The sequence below is a fragment of the Rhipicephalus microplus genome, unplaced genomic scaffold, assembly GCF_043290135.1.
Source record: "Rhipicephalus microplus isolate Deutch F79 unplaced genomic scaffold, USDA_Rmic scaffold_109, whole genome shotgun sequence".
NCBI classification, from domain to species: domain Eukaryota; kingdom Metazoa; phylum Arthropoda; class Arachnida; order Ixodida; family Ixodidae; genus Rhipicephalus; species Rhipicephalus microplus.
In genome coordinates, this window is record NW_027464681.1 from 355,674 (window position 1) to 369,963 (window position 14,290).

Consider the following 14,290-nt stretch of genomic DNA (forward strand, 5'->3'; position numbering starts at 1 on the left):
GCGCGAGAAATGACAGACCTCAGAGCTAACATTATCGCTCTGTCCAGTCTGGATTCGGGCTGCGTCCCGTCTTGCTCTGTCGTCTGTGTGATTTTTTACGCTGCTGTTATGAGTTGTGTACTACCAACTAGCCTGGTTCGTTGACAGAAATTTTTCCAGGGGGAAGGGGACCGCTTATGCCGCCTCCTTTATATATGCCACTGCAACTAGCCCACCACTCTGTTCTTTTAAGACATTCTTAGTTCATAGCGCACTTCTGGCAACATCTAGAACAGCTCGTTCTTTCGTGCATTTACAACGGGGGAGGGGGGGGGGGGCGATAATCGTAAGAAAAATTCAGCCGATCCAACGTATACCGTCGGAATCGACGCTATGCGGAGGGAAGATGACCTTGTTGTATCATTTTATTGAGCAACACGTTATGAAATGACACTAAATATATGTACGAATCTTGCACGCACAAACACACATTGAAAAATGGAGTTGTTTACATTGCCAGTTCTTTGCACTTGACGGACGATGCCAACAGGAACGTGAGTATTAGCAACACCAAGAGTGATAAGCTAATATGAAGCGCGGACGTTTGCAATTATGGTAGCCCTGGACATTGCAGTATGAATCAACATCTGCGCATGGCACTTAACTACTATTGACGTGAACCCGGCCTAACGAATGTGTCATGAGGGTACACATGTAATGTTTTTAAAATTGGAAAGCCAGCATTGCAACCACATTTGACGTTTCATGAACAATAGAATCTATTTGAAAAGTAGTTCCCGGACCTGGCGTGACTCTATAGTAGAATGTTCGATTGCCACGCAGAATGCTTGGGGTTCGATTTCTTCTGGGACCCTACCATTTATATTTTACATTCGTCGGCTCAACGTTGCAGACTTTGCCCATGTGTGTTCTTATCGTTGCTGGGTAGATGCTGTCAATCACCTGTGGCACATATCCCCCTACCAGTTGCCCATACCAACCCACAGATGTGTGCCACTGTCTGGCGCGGAAGTGTTCGACGACGTACGCGACGGGAATGTGACATTATTCATTTCTGGACCAGATCGTCTTACTCGTCAAACCATCTTACCCTCCCACGCTAATGTCGGTGCACACCGAGTTAAGGGTGAGATCATGAGAGCACACGGACGTAAGCGGCTAGATAGATAGATAGATGAATACATGCGCAGATTGACACCAAGAGTACTTGCAGTGCGCGAAGAAATGCTTTGCATTAAAAGATATGCTGAATTGTAAAACATTCATTGATTGATTGATTTGATTGATATGTGGGGTTTAACGTCCCAAAAGCACTATATGATTATGAGAGACGCCGTAGTGGAGGGCTCCGGGAAATTTGTACCACCTGGGGTTTTTTAACGTGCACCCAAATCTGAGCACACGGGCCTACAACATTTCCGCCTCCATTGGAAATGCAGCCGCCGCAGCCGGGATTCGAACCCGCGCCCTGCGAGTCAGCAGCCGAGTACCTGGAATTGTAAAACAAGCTACGTCGAGCAGAAGCTGAGAAAGGGAAACTGATAAGCAGTTCAAGAATGACTGGTAGTACATTATTCGTTTTACGCGAACGCCGTTGTTCTGTGAAGAATGCAGCTATACGACAGATTTCTTGTGACTTATTTTGTTGTTTCCCACTTATTCTTGTTTATTTTAAACATTTCTTCAGCGCTTTGTGTTTCCTGCTCTGACAGTTCAACCAATCGCCTTCCTAAATCACGCTACACCCCACACGTCGCGGAAACCGCGAGATGAGCGTCTCTTTTTTTTTTCGATGCTTGTCGGTGAGGGCGATCTTCGCTTTTCATATTTTTTGTGAACTCCTTATGAAACGTAAGCCCTTAGTCATGTCGTACTCCCGCAGGAATGGAAGGCTCTGCAACGTGAGCTGTGTGGAGCAAAATGTAAGCGAAGCGAACCGACACATGGCTGCTTTATACGGGTACGCTGTTATTACGCGGAGTTTCTTTCGCCATCCGTGGCAACGCGTGAAGGAGCGGTGCGATACGTGCAAAAAACGCCTGTACTGTGCAACGACCGTCCGTGCACGATATATCAAGCAAGAAAACGCCTACCGCCTGCGGGCTATCGGCTCACCGACGTGTCAAGTGCAGCGGTTAAGCTGTGCCGTTTGCCACTTCTCGTTTTCAGCAGGAGAAGGGAAAAAAAGGGAGGTAAGTCGTCTCGTATTTATTTTTGTTGGTTTGCCTTGAGGAGAAAAGTAGAGCCTTCGCTGGCCGCTTTCCCATGTAGTGTCGCCATCTATAGGGACGGCGCGTGAACATAGCAACCTCCTCGCCATGTGCTTTGTTGGCGGTTGAAATCTGCCAATAACGTATTTGCTGTTAGGATCAGTTTAGCTTAAGTTTGAGTAGATAAGGTCGAATAAATGTGCTTATATCAGAGTGCCGTCAAACGGTGAAATAAAAGCAGATCAGTGCTTTGAGCTACACTCTAAAAAAATATCGAGTAAAAAGGGTGTCTTTTTGTCCCACAACAATAATCGTCATCAGGCTTGCGTGCGCTTTCTTTCTTGAAAACTCGGCGCTGGCCACTTTCCTATCGAGAATGCAATGTAACCCTGATGATAGGCATGTCGATCGTGACCGGAATGTACCAGGCGCGGGGCAATAGCGCAAGGAATGAACGCAATATTGATGACGATTATTGTTGTGGGACAAAAAGACACCCTTTTTACTCGCTCTTTTTTTAGAGAGTACAGCCGCCTTATGTCGGCCGTCAGTACTCAATAACATCGCTCTACTTGGTAATGCAGTAACCATGGCCTAGTAATTACGTCCTTATCACTCTTGAGTGCTAAACACTATCACGCTTAGTATGTGTGCTGCACCGTGGAAGCTCCAGGGCAAGTACAGTACTTATGGATTGAAACGGGACACACGTAGCGCGTGGCCGCCGGTGCATGTGCCGCCGCTCGTGGGCGTTCGTGGAACCACGGCGTTGCATTGTGGTAAAGCGTGAGGAAGAGAACACTTACAGAGCAGGATTACTCCTTCCGGTCACTAAAGAGTTGGTATTTAGTTCACAAAGCCCACACTTTCAGCGTGGTGGTGCAAGGCCTGCGCGCTTTCGCATGCAAGCAGCCCGAATTGCATGAACGATGCGCACCATTTAAGCAGACGACGCCCTCGATCTGTGCTCTTCGATGATGAGGCACGTAGGAGATATTGGGCCTGAAGTATGATCGCAGATATGATAAACAGCTGCACAAAAGCATAAAGTTTGTCAAGCTTTTTGTCACGATGAAAAAGAAAAGCAGCAACCATGGGCCTGTTTCCGTGCAGCATTAGAACAATCGCTCAATATTTTGTTGTTTCACCCCGAGCAGCCAATATTGCGACTATTCTGCGTGCCAAACTTCTGTAGAGCTGCCGGCCACGGAAGGACGAGCGAGCTTCTGCTGTATTTATTCAACAATAGGCCACAGTTTTCCCTAGCGACACTAATACATGATAATATTTCCATGTTGCATGAAGGCAATCCTGCCACTCAATTTCTTTCTTGTCGAGCCAGAAAGCATGAAGAAAACTTTGAATGGTTTTCTGCAAATGTTTATCAGGTATACGAACGCGCGCAAGGCGCAATCTCTTAACTAAATCTTGTGTCCTTGTTGCACAGTATGCGTACCGCATCGCTGTCACAGAACGAGCGCTAAAAAGAGAGCGCGCCGCCAAATCCTTGCGACAACGGGCGGTAGAAACGCCGCGAGGTAAAAAGAAAAAAAAAAGAAAGCAAACATCCAAGGCTCCCGGGCGCGCGCTCTCCCCGCAGAGGCACGGCTTCGCAGACGAACCTCCTCACCCCACAGCGGCGGCCGGGCAAGCGCTAGAAATTTCCAGAACGAAGGAGGCGTGGCTACGCCGAGCTGAGTCACCCGACGTGGAGGGCTGACAAACCGTCTCGCCTCTCTCCAGCCTTCGCTGCGTATCGCGCCGACGAAAGGACGAGAAAATTCTGGAAAGTGGCGCGGAAGCTATTTAATCGAGCGGCCGAGACGAGAAAGCAGGTGGTGACGGAAGTTAACGCCAGAGCGCGTAGGAATTCCGCCGTGGAGTCGGCGAAGGTTCTGCCCGTAGTGACAGAACAGGAGGAGACGGAAGTGAGCGCCAGAGTGCGTAGAGAGTCCGCCGTGTAGTCGGCGAAGTTTGTGGTCCGTAGGGACGGCTCGAGCTACAGGCAAGAGCGTGGGTTTACCGCTATCGAGCGAAGACGCGGGCAACAGCTGCGTGTGTGAAGCCGACGGGTTCCGGCGAAGAAGTTGAAGTTTGAAGAGTGGCCTATTGAAGGCGGGAGTTTTCCTGGAAGAGAAACTCCAGAGAGCTGCGGAACGACAACAACGCTGGACTTTGAGTGAGTGATTCTCGGAAGAGTATCATTCAGACTTTTGTTCCAAGGACTTTGGACTGAATAGGTTTTCTATCTCTTTAGTCCTTAAGTGTCTTGGTTGTTCAATGCATGTGACTGCATCGTAGTGCGTATTGTTGTCTGTGTCCGTTGTTTCAAGTGTGGTTGATTGTACTGTGTAGTACATTGTCTGTTTGGTGACGTATTGTATGTAACTATTGTGGAGTGTGCATACGTGTGTATTGTTTTTGATCTGCCGTTAATGAGAATATAATTTTGTTTGTTTATCATCTCTCGGCTCTGTCTTCTGGCGCACCAATAAGGACCACTTCTAAATTGTCCACGCTTTCGTGGTGCGGTTCGGGGGGCCGATACTTCGGCTCTTGGAATTAGCCCGGCGATCGCCTCCCTAATAAACGGGACAGGTGTGACAATTAATCTGGCGTCCGCGACAGGACCTTTTGGTGCACAGTGTGTCCAAAGTAGTGAGAAAGAGCCTCGAGTTGTTGATAGTGCTATCGGAACGATTTTGTGGGTTGTTCAGCGTTCTCGTTAACGAGTGCAGGGGAGTGCTCCGATAGACTGATCTAGGCAGATACTTTTTGCACGCGGCAAGGTTTTATTTGCGAGACACCATGGATCTCGAAAAGTTAGTTGCTCTTGGTGAAAAGATGGGTCTTTCTGGCGCCGAACTACGGAAGTGGGTCACCCAGAGGGAAAAAGAAGAAAAAGCAGCCGAGCTGGAAAAAGAGAGGTTGGCAGCTGAAAGGGCGAAAGAAGAAAGAGAGGAAAGGGAACGGCAGCGACAGCACGAGATAGAACTCGAGCGGCTCCGTTTGCAACAGCGAAGAGAAGCTCCCGTCCAAGCTAGAGTTGAAAGCAGCGAACGGGAAGATCACGGCTTCCGCTTGAACCCAAGCAAGCTGCTCGTAGCGTTTGATGAAAGGAAGGACGACCTAGACGCGTACCTCCACAGATTTGAGACGATTGCGAAGAGCCAGAATTGGCCGGAACATCAATGGGCAACTGCTTTGAGTACTTGCTTGAGTGGTGAAGCGCTCAGTGTGTACGGTAGGCTGACGCCGACCGATGCAGCCAACTACGCAAAGGTGAAAGCTGCTTTGTTGAAGCGATTTAGATTCACTGTGGAAGGATTCCGGGACAGATTTCGGACAGGAAAGCCAGCTGATGGTGAGACAGCTACGCAGTATGCTGCCCGACTTTGCCACTATTTCGACAGATGGATTGAACTTTCAGGGACAGCACAGGAGTACGATGAGCTTAGAGAGCTGCTAATTAGAGAACAATTTCTTACTAGTTGCCACCCAAGCCTGTCACTGTACTTGAAAGAGAGGAAGGCTGACTCACTTGAAGACATGCTTGAATTGGCTGATCAATTCTTGGAAGCGCAAGGTGGCACTAATTTGGCCAAGGTAAAGAAGGAGTGTCCCGATGATTCGAAGAAATTGGCTCCTGAAGAAAAGAAGCGTGCACCAGAGAGCATTCCGCGATGTTTTCTATGTAACCGAGTGGGTCATCGCGCGAAAAACTGTCGAACGATCTTTACGAGCCCTACGACAGTCAAATGTTTCAAGTGTGGTCAGACTGGGCACAAAGCAGATGCATGTCGGAACGGAGTGAGTCAAACTCACCAGGTATCTTGTGTGCAAGCGGCACCGAAATCTGATAATAATGCCGTCACCGATGGATTCGTAGAATTGAAAAATGGGGAGAAAATTCCTATTGTGGGGGCTGTAATGTCAAAACAGCCAACCGGTGTTACGAAGGGAATGCCAACACTTCCTGGAAAGATTGCAGGCAAGAAGATTACGGTTCTAAGAGACACCGGTAGCTCCACAGTTATCGTGAGGAGAAATTTGGTACGGGAAGGAGAGTTGACAGGCAGAACGAGACCGGTTTGCCTAATTGACCGTACGGTCCGGATGCTTCCCGAAGCAGAAATTGAAGTTGAAACCCCGTACTTCAGCGGGAAGGTTACTGCTTTATGCATGACGACCCCCCTGTATGACCTTGTCATCGGAAACATCGACGGGGCGCGAGGGCCAAGTGATCCAGAATGTTTGGGAGAAGACCCGAAGATAGAGCCCTCGCCAACACAGCGGCCGCGAGATACAGTGGAGGAGCATCCCGTGACGGACCGCACTAGAGCACAAGGTGAAGCTGCGGCGCAAGAGACAGCGAAGGAGAAGACGATCGTGTCGAATAAGTTCACAGGCCGAGCAACTGAACGTACGTCGGCACGACCTCAACCGACTGACAGTGTAAAGGAGACGGAGCTGGCCAGCCGGGCAAAATGTAGAGGCATGATCAAGCGGGTAAATAAACAGACAGGACCCGTCGAATGTAATGACGCGTTAACGGCGTCGGAAGAGACAACGATGGCTGAGACGACGCCTCAGATATCGTCGTTGGAAAGGGCTCGCCGAAAAAGAACGTGGAAACACAAGAATAGATCGAGCGAGCACCGCAAAAAGGGGCGCAAGCGCTGTTCGAAGTACTCAAGATAGGTGCTGAGGTGGAATCAGAATGTGTTCGGCAGGGCTGAGTGACATATGTTGTGTTAATATTCTTGTTATCCTGTGTCTCAAGTGTATGTCGAGTGAGTCAGTGTTCTGTGCGATGGTGTGATGTATAGTGTTGTATAATTGTTGGATAGACAGAACTTTGTACGTTTGTATTGTTTAGAATGTGTGATGAAGTGTTGTAGGCATGTACCTGTGGCTATATTTCATGTGTTGTGGAATTGAACTACAATGTACGATTGTATTGAGTGATATATTGTGAATGTGAAGTGTCATGAGCGACGGATTGTGTTACAGTCTGTGAGAATGTGTGGTAACTGTTCGCGCTCGTCTGTGTGGTTTTTGAATATTATGAGATAATATTCTTAAAGAGGGGGGCAGTGTCACAGAACGAGCGCTAAAAAGAGAGCGCGCCGCCAAATCCTTGCGACAACGGGCGGTAGAAACGCCGCGAGGTAAAAAGAAAAAAAAAAGAAAGCAAACATCCAAGGCTCCCGGGCGCGCGCTCTCCCCGCAGAAGCACGGCTTCGCAGACGAACCTCCTCACCCCACAGCGGCGGCCGGGCAAGCGCTAGAAATTTCCAGAACGAAGAAGGCGTGGCTACGCCGAGCTGAGTCACCCGACGCGGAGGGCTGACAAACCGTCTCGCCTCTCTCCAGCCTTCGCTGCGTATCGCGCCGACGAAAGGACGAGAAAATTCTGGAAAGTGGCGCGGAAGGTATTTAATCGAGCGGCCGAGACGAGAAAGCAGGTGGTGACGGAAGTTAACGCCAGAGCGCGTAGGAATTCCGCCGTGGAGTCGGCGAAGGTTCTGCCCGTAGTGACAGAACAGGAGGAGACGGAAGTGAGCGCCAGAGTGCGTAGAGAGTCCGCCGTGTAGTCGGCGAAGTTTGTGGTCCGTAGGGACGGCTCGAGCTACAGGCAAGAGCATGGGTTTACCGCTATCGAGCGAAGACGCGGGCAACAGCTGCGTGTGTGAAGCCGACGGGTTCCGGCGAAGAAGTTGAAGTTTGAAGAGTGGCCTATTGAAGGCGGGAGTTTTCCTGGAAGAGAAACTCCAGAGAGCTGCGGAACGACAACAACGCTGGACTTTGAGTGAGTGATTCTCGGAAGAGTATCATTCAGACTTTTGTTCCAAGGACTTTGGACTGAATAGGTTTTCTATCTCTTTAGTCCTTAAGTGTCTTGGTTGTTCAATGCATGTGACTGCATCGTAGTGCGTATTGTTGTCTGTGTCCGTTGTTTCAAGTGTGGTTGATTGTACTGTGTAGTACATTGTCTGTTTGGTGACGTATTGTATGTAACTATTGTGGAGTGTGCATACGTGTGTATTGTTTTTGATCTGCCGTTAATGAGAATATAATTTTGTTTGTTTATCATCTCTCGGCTCTGTCTTCTGGCGCACCAATAAGGACCACTTCTAAATTGTCCACGCTTTCGTGGTGCGGTTCGGGGGGCCGATACTTCGGCTCTTGGAATTAGCCCGGCGATCGCCTCCCTAATAAACGGGACAGGTGTGACAATCGCCTAAGCGCTCAGAATAAGAGGGTCGTTTGCTGGCGCCGCAATAAAAGTGGTGCGCAGCGGCGAGCTAATGCGGTCGACATGCGAATGTGCGTAAGCCTTGCAGCGCCACGCTGGCGGCGGACACATGGTGAACTACAGGCCGACACTTTGGTGACCGGAAAGAGCAATCCTGCTCCGTAGGTGTTCTTCCCCTTGCTCTATACCACAATGCGACACATTGGTTCAGCGCGCACCCACTAGCGGCGGCACATGTTCCGTCGGCCACGCGCTCCGAGTGTCCTGTTTCAATTCGTCAGTACTGTACACTGTAAGGTTGCACAGTGGCGCCGATCGGGATATACTTTATAGAGTTATCAGGGGTGGGTTTGGCGGTTAGTTTGATAGCGCATGGACTTTACTTGCTTTCACTCTTTCCTTCGTGTTTCTCTTTCCCTCTTTTCTTCCCTTCATTCCTTCCCCAGTGCAGGGTAGCAAACCGAATGTGCGTCTGTTTAACCTCCCTGCCTTTCCTTGCATCTTTATCTCTCTCTCTCTCTCTTTTCCTTGGTGTTTCGACGTCATGACATCAGCTTCGAAAGTGATAGCTGCCACCATGGCTTGAAACATAAATTTCGCATTTTTCTTCAGTACACAAAAAATGAATCGCAAAGCACTCCTTTAAACAAAGGACGGCGAGGGTAAAAGCAAGGCATAGAGAGTGATACGCGTTCACGGGAATAGCGAAACTCTTTCCCGATGACTCTAAATTATGCCTCGATTAACGTCACTGTACAAGATCAAATTGCTCTGGGCCACGCACTCGTGTGGTGTAGCTCATACCGAGCGCGATAGTAATTGAATTCGCCCTGCAGAATTCGTGGGTGAAAAGAAAAAAAAAAAACCCCAGTAAATGACGTGAACTGGCTCCAGCACTGATGCTACACTTTGTGAATCTTCTTTGTTGGTTGAGGATTAAAGTGGGTTGCACATCACTTTGGTGCGCTTAAGGATTGATGTCACTGTGGTTGTATGTCGTCGTCTGTTGCAACGAATTCTGAGGTGAGAATTCTACGAATGATTTGTTTCGATGATGATCTGCTATCTACTAAAATTCAGACTGCTCGTCTCTATGCACTACATGGACGATACTCTAGCAGGGCGCATCTTAAGGTTGTCAGGGCACATGGTTAAAGGGACACTAATTGCAACTATTAGGTTGATGTTGATTGTTGAAATAGTGGTCCAGGAACCTCGTAGTGTTACTCTTGTGCCAAGGAAGGACCTGCTTTTATAATAAAATCACGTTTTAGCGGATCGCATCGGGTTAATACACTTCAAATTACCCGCTTTAAGAAGCAGACCAACCGGACCGACCCGTGTCACTGTTGCCATGCAAAGCGTTGCCCGGCTTTACTGGGCTAGTAGCAGCAGACCGAAAGCAGCGGGAGCCACAGCAGCAATAACGGTAATCTATCCATTTCCCACCATTGGCTCCGAGATCGCAGACGAATTTTGCTTAAACTGCACCCCGCTAGATGGTACCACCTGTTCAGTGTAACTACACGAAAATTGAATTTTGGAACCACTCACGTGATTCCCCATAATGAAGTCTGGTGGTTCTTTTTTCCGTAAATCAAACAGAAACGAAGAAGCAGCATTTCATTGCGTCTCTTGATGCACGGAAGGTTCTGTATTTAGTGCAGCTAGATCGATTACTAGTGAGTAATTGTAGGTGGATCATCTGATGTTATCGGGATTATTTTGAGAATTTCCTACTGTTGTACATGTGTGCCTTTGTCTCATTAGGTAGAGTAATGTTGTTGATAATACTATCGTTTTAGATGTCATACATTGAGCTTTCACTCTGACGTAGACCATTATTTAAATTTACTGTCCCTGTAAGATCTTTTTTCAACGACCTCAATATTTCTAATTTTGAATTTACGGTTCTTTTATTCAGACAACGATAAAATACGCCTCAAAGAAAATACCCCCCCCCCCCACACACACACACACACTCACACAATGGAAGAAAGCTGTGCCAAAGTGCGGGAATAACTTAACCACAGCATACATGAACAGCAAAAAGAATAAGGAAAAAAGTTGTATTTTGTGCCTACTTTTCAAACGACGAGCTGTACACACTGCTTCAATTTTTATTGCCTATTATTCTTCATAGCCATGCCAATCTCTAAGAATATACAAAAAAGGAAAACGAAAAAAGTAAACAGTTAAACCTCGACGGGCTTGAAGGGCACAACCGACAAACAGCAGACAAGAATTATTTCAGCTAGCACACGAAAAAAAAAATGCAGAACGAAAGTTTAATTTTTTTAGCAGAAACATGTGAGATACAGACGTGTGAGTACAGCAGTTCGTGGAGAAATGAGTAGATACCAAGACATATGATGTCGTTTAGCCATACGCTAGTTTCGGTTTCATACGTGCAACAACATGACAACCCCGTAACCATTTAGTGATCGTTGGGAGAAATAAGCCACGTAAAAAACAACAACATCAAGACAGATTTTCGATCTAAGGTTCTTCACACATTGACATGACAAGCCATTTGTACTTCTCATTTACGCATAAAAATGATGATCTCACTGGGGAAGGTTCAAGAAATTTAAGCCATTTCCAACCTGAAGTAAAAGCTGTACACGAACTTTAGAGCGTTATTCACTTGAGTTTCTCTTGTACTTACCTTGTGTTTATCTCCTCTTTTCTCTTCATTTGTGTAACTTGGTTGTGTGAATCTGCTCTTTTCTGATCTGCTTCGTGCGAAAACTTGATGTTTGCATACTTCTAACAAGTTTCTTGTGAATATCGCATATGCTTTGTAATTATCCGTCTTTCGTTATGTAGTGTTTCTACTGTTTTTTCTTCCGGTTCCTGCTATGATCTAGATACTCGGTGCCTCTAAACAATCGAACGCCAGCGTTTCACCGTCGATTAGCTGCCTCGGACTGATAAAATTTGCCCCTCAGTGTCACTCGCGTTTACGAGTGAGTGCGCGCTGGTGTTCCAAACGTGCGCCCTGCTCGGCTCAAGTACGTGTGCCAAACGTGGAATCTGCTCGACGCTGGTGTGAGAAGCCAAACGTCGACAGAGTGGTCCCTTAAACTGCGCTGCAGTTATACAAAAGAAAACGAAAGCTTTTCAGCAATTCACTGTACGTGCAATCTTCTGTCATATTCTCCTCTTTGTGAACGGCAACAATGCACTCTTTTCTTTTAATGACCATCTTTCTCCACATTGTCATGGCGCAATGCTTACATTTCAATTCCTAGTTTATGCTGGGATTTAAATTTCGTCGTTCGGAGTTGAATACAACCAGTGAAGAAGTATTGCGATGCGGTGTAGCATATGACATTGTAAACAACTTGAGAACAAAATACGAGGTGCACGTTCTATTTACACTTCAGTCAAAATAAACAGAGGGCGGCGCTGCCGAAGCGAGAACTTTCTTGAAAATTACGGCAGCGATGCATCCTCTGTTTTTTCACGCCATAGGAATTCAGCGAGGTTGTGCAATAGATGTTATTGCACGCTACTATGCAGGTTCATTAAGTAAATGCGAGACTGCTCGTGTTGACATTACGTTTTCGTGGAGTTCAGTACCGGTACTTCAAGATGAAAGAGTAGCCAATGACACTTTCCTTTCGAACGCATTTTCTGAACCTTTTTTTTTATCTGTTTCATATGTTTTGAGTTAGCGTTACTTCAGGCTGCCTACAGTATAAATACTGCCACGTTTGTTTCTTAAGCTTTGTTATCGCCTGTTACAGTACGTTCAGCGCATGTCGCGTCTACGATATCCTCGAGGCTTCGAGGCTGTGGTAGATGGTTTCGTTAAGATTACGCCCACTTCTGGCACATGACAGATTTTTCTGGAACCTACGTCACCGCTAGCGATAAGGTTAGAGTATTTGATGGCAAGGTGTAAATGCCGACATGCTTCACCGCTTGTCACTTGATCGACGGCCGACGCTCTGTTCGCCGTTATCAGTGCCAGTGTCCTGCTGTAATCTCACTTTTCTTTTGTTGGCCACAAGTTCAGCCCGAATAAGGAGTTTCATTTTCGACCTGAAGTCGGCTACCTTCGCCAACGTCACGACGCTGTGACAATACATACTGCCATTAGTCTCGCATCAAAGCTCTCTGTAGTCAGTTTACTTAGCCTTATAAGTCTTTCATGAATGTTTGTACACCGACATGCATACTGCAGTAGTAAATGCATGATGCGAGGACTTGTAGGAAGAATACACTAACAGCTTTCATGAGCGAACAGCTAAGCAAATGCTCTTTAGGGCCAATGTAGTCTCACAATGCCATCGCCTGCCCCGCCGCGGTGGTCTAGTGGCTAAGGCACTCGGCTGCTGACCCGCAGGTCGCGAGTTCGTATCCCGGATGCGGCGGCTGCATTTCCGATGGAGGCGGAAATGTTGTAGACCCGTGTGCTCAAATTTGGGTGCACGTTAAAGAACCCCAGGTGGTCGAAATTTCCGGAGCCCTCCACTACGGCGTCTCTCATAATCATATAGTGGTTTTGGGACGTTAAACCCCACATATCAATCAATCAATGCCATCGCCTTCGATTGCAATGTCTATAGGGCTGGCCTAGTTTAGTCAGCCAGATTGTCGTTTGCTTGGAATGTTGAACTAATCATTAAAACGTTATCAGCCCTTCGCCTTGCCGTTGATTACCATGCGTCTTCATATGGTATAATATTGGCGGAGAAATGCCTTAGTCGTAACTCAATAGAGCATCGGTCACTAAATTCAAAGGTTGTGAAGTTTATTCTCACCGATTGAAAGGGTGTTTTTTCGTCCACCTTAACACATTTCGATTTGTCGCAATTTTTTACGCCACAGCTAAGAAACAAACAGGAATCAGTCACGCTATGTCTCCCTTTGATTCACTGTGTGTCTGATTCATTTGACTATCTATACATGATATCTAATCACTGGGAAAAATTATCCTTCTGTCGTGTCAAACGGCCAAGTTCTCATTAAACTAACGCCGAACAAAAACGGCGTTAGTGCGGTCATTCTTTATCGCGCGAAGGAGCTTCTCTGCACACAAGCTGCTTGTTCCGAGTGAAAAGAATAGTTGAAAGGACTGCAGGGGTTAGCATAGAATAAACGAGAACTAGACACGTTTGTCGACCTACCCATCCATTTGATTCACTTTCCACGTGTTATTACATCTTTTTTTTCTTTCTTTCTTTCTTCTTTCTTTCTTTCTTTCCCCTCAAGAAGACTCTTCATGAATGAAGACTCTATCCAAGTTTCTTTTCGGGTCACTTCTCGGTGCTTCTGAGTAACGGCAACAGAACAGTCGCATCAACCTTTGTCGCTGGGTAGGTGGTACTCAATCCCGCAGGGAACAAGCCCTGCGCACGCTCCTAATGTGAGCGTTTTCATCCGTTGCCCTTTCCTTATTCTGATTGCTTGATATGGGGGGTTTGACGTCCCAAAACCAAACCACCATATGATTATGAGAGAAGCCGCAGTGGAGGGCTCTAGCAATTTCGACCACCTGGGGTTCTTTAACGTGCGCCCAAATCTGAGCACACAGGCCTACTCTATTTCCGCTTCCATCGGAAATGCAGCCGCCGCAGCCGGGATTCGATCCCGCGACCTGCGGGTCAGCAGCCGAGTACTTTAGCCACTAGAACACCGGGGCGGGGCTTTCCTTATTTTGATGACTATTGTACAATAAACATGCATGCTTTGAAAGCAGAACAAATTCGCGTTTTATGGTTTAGAACGCGTTGATTTATATAGCGCTGTACTGAGGGGTTCCTATTAAGTTTATTCTTAGATTCTGCCAACGCTCCTGCAAGAGAATAAG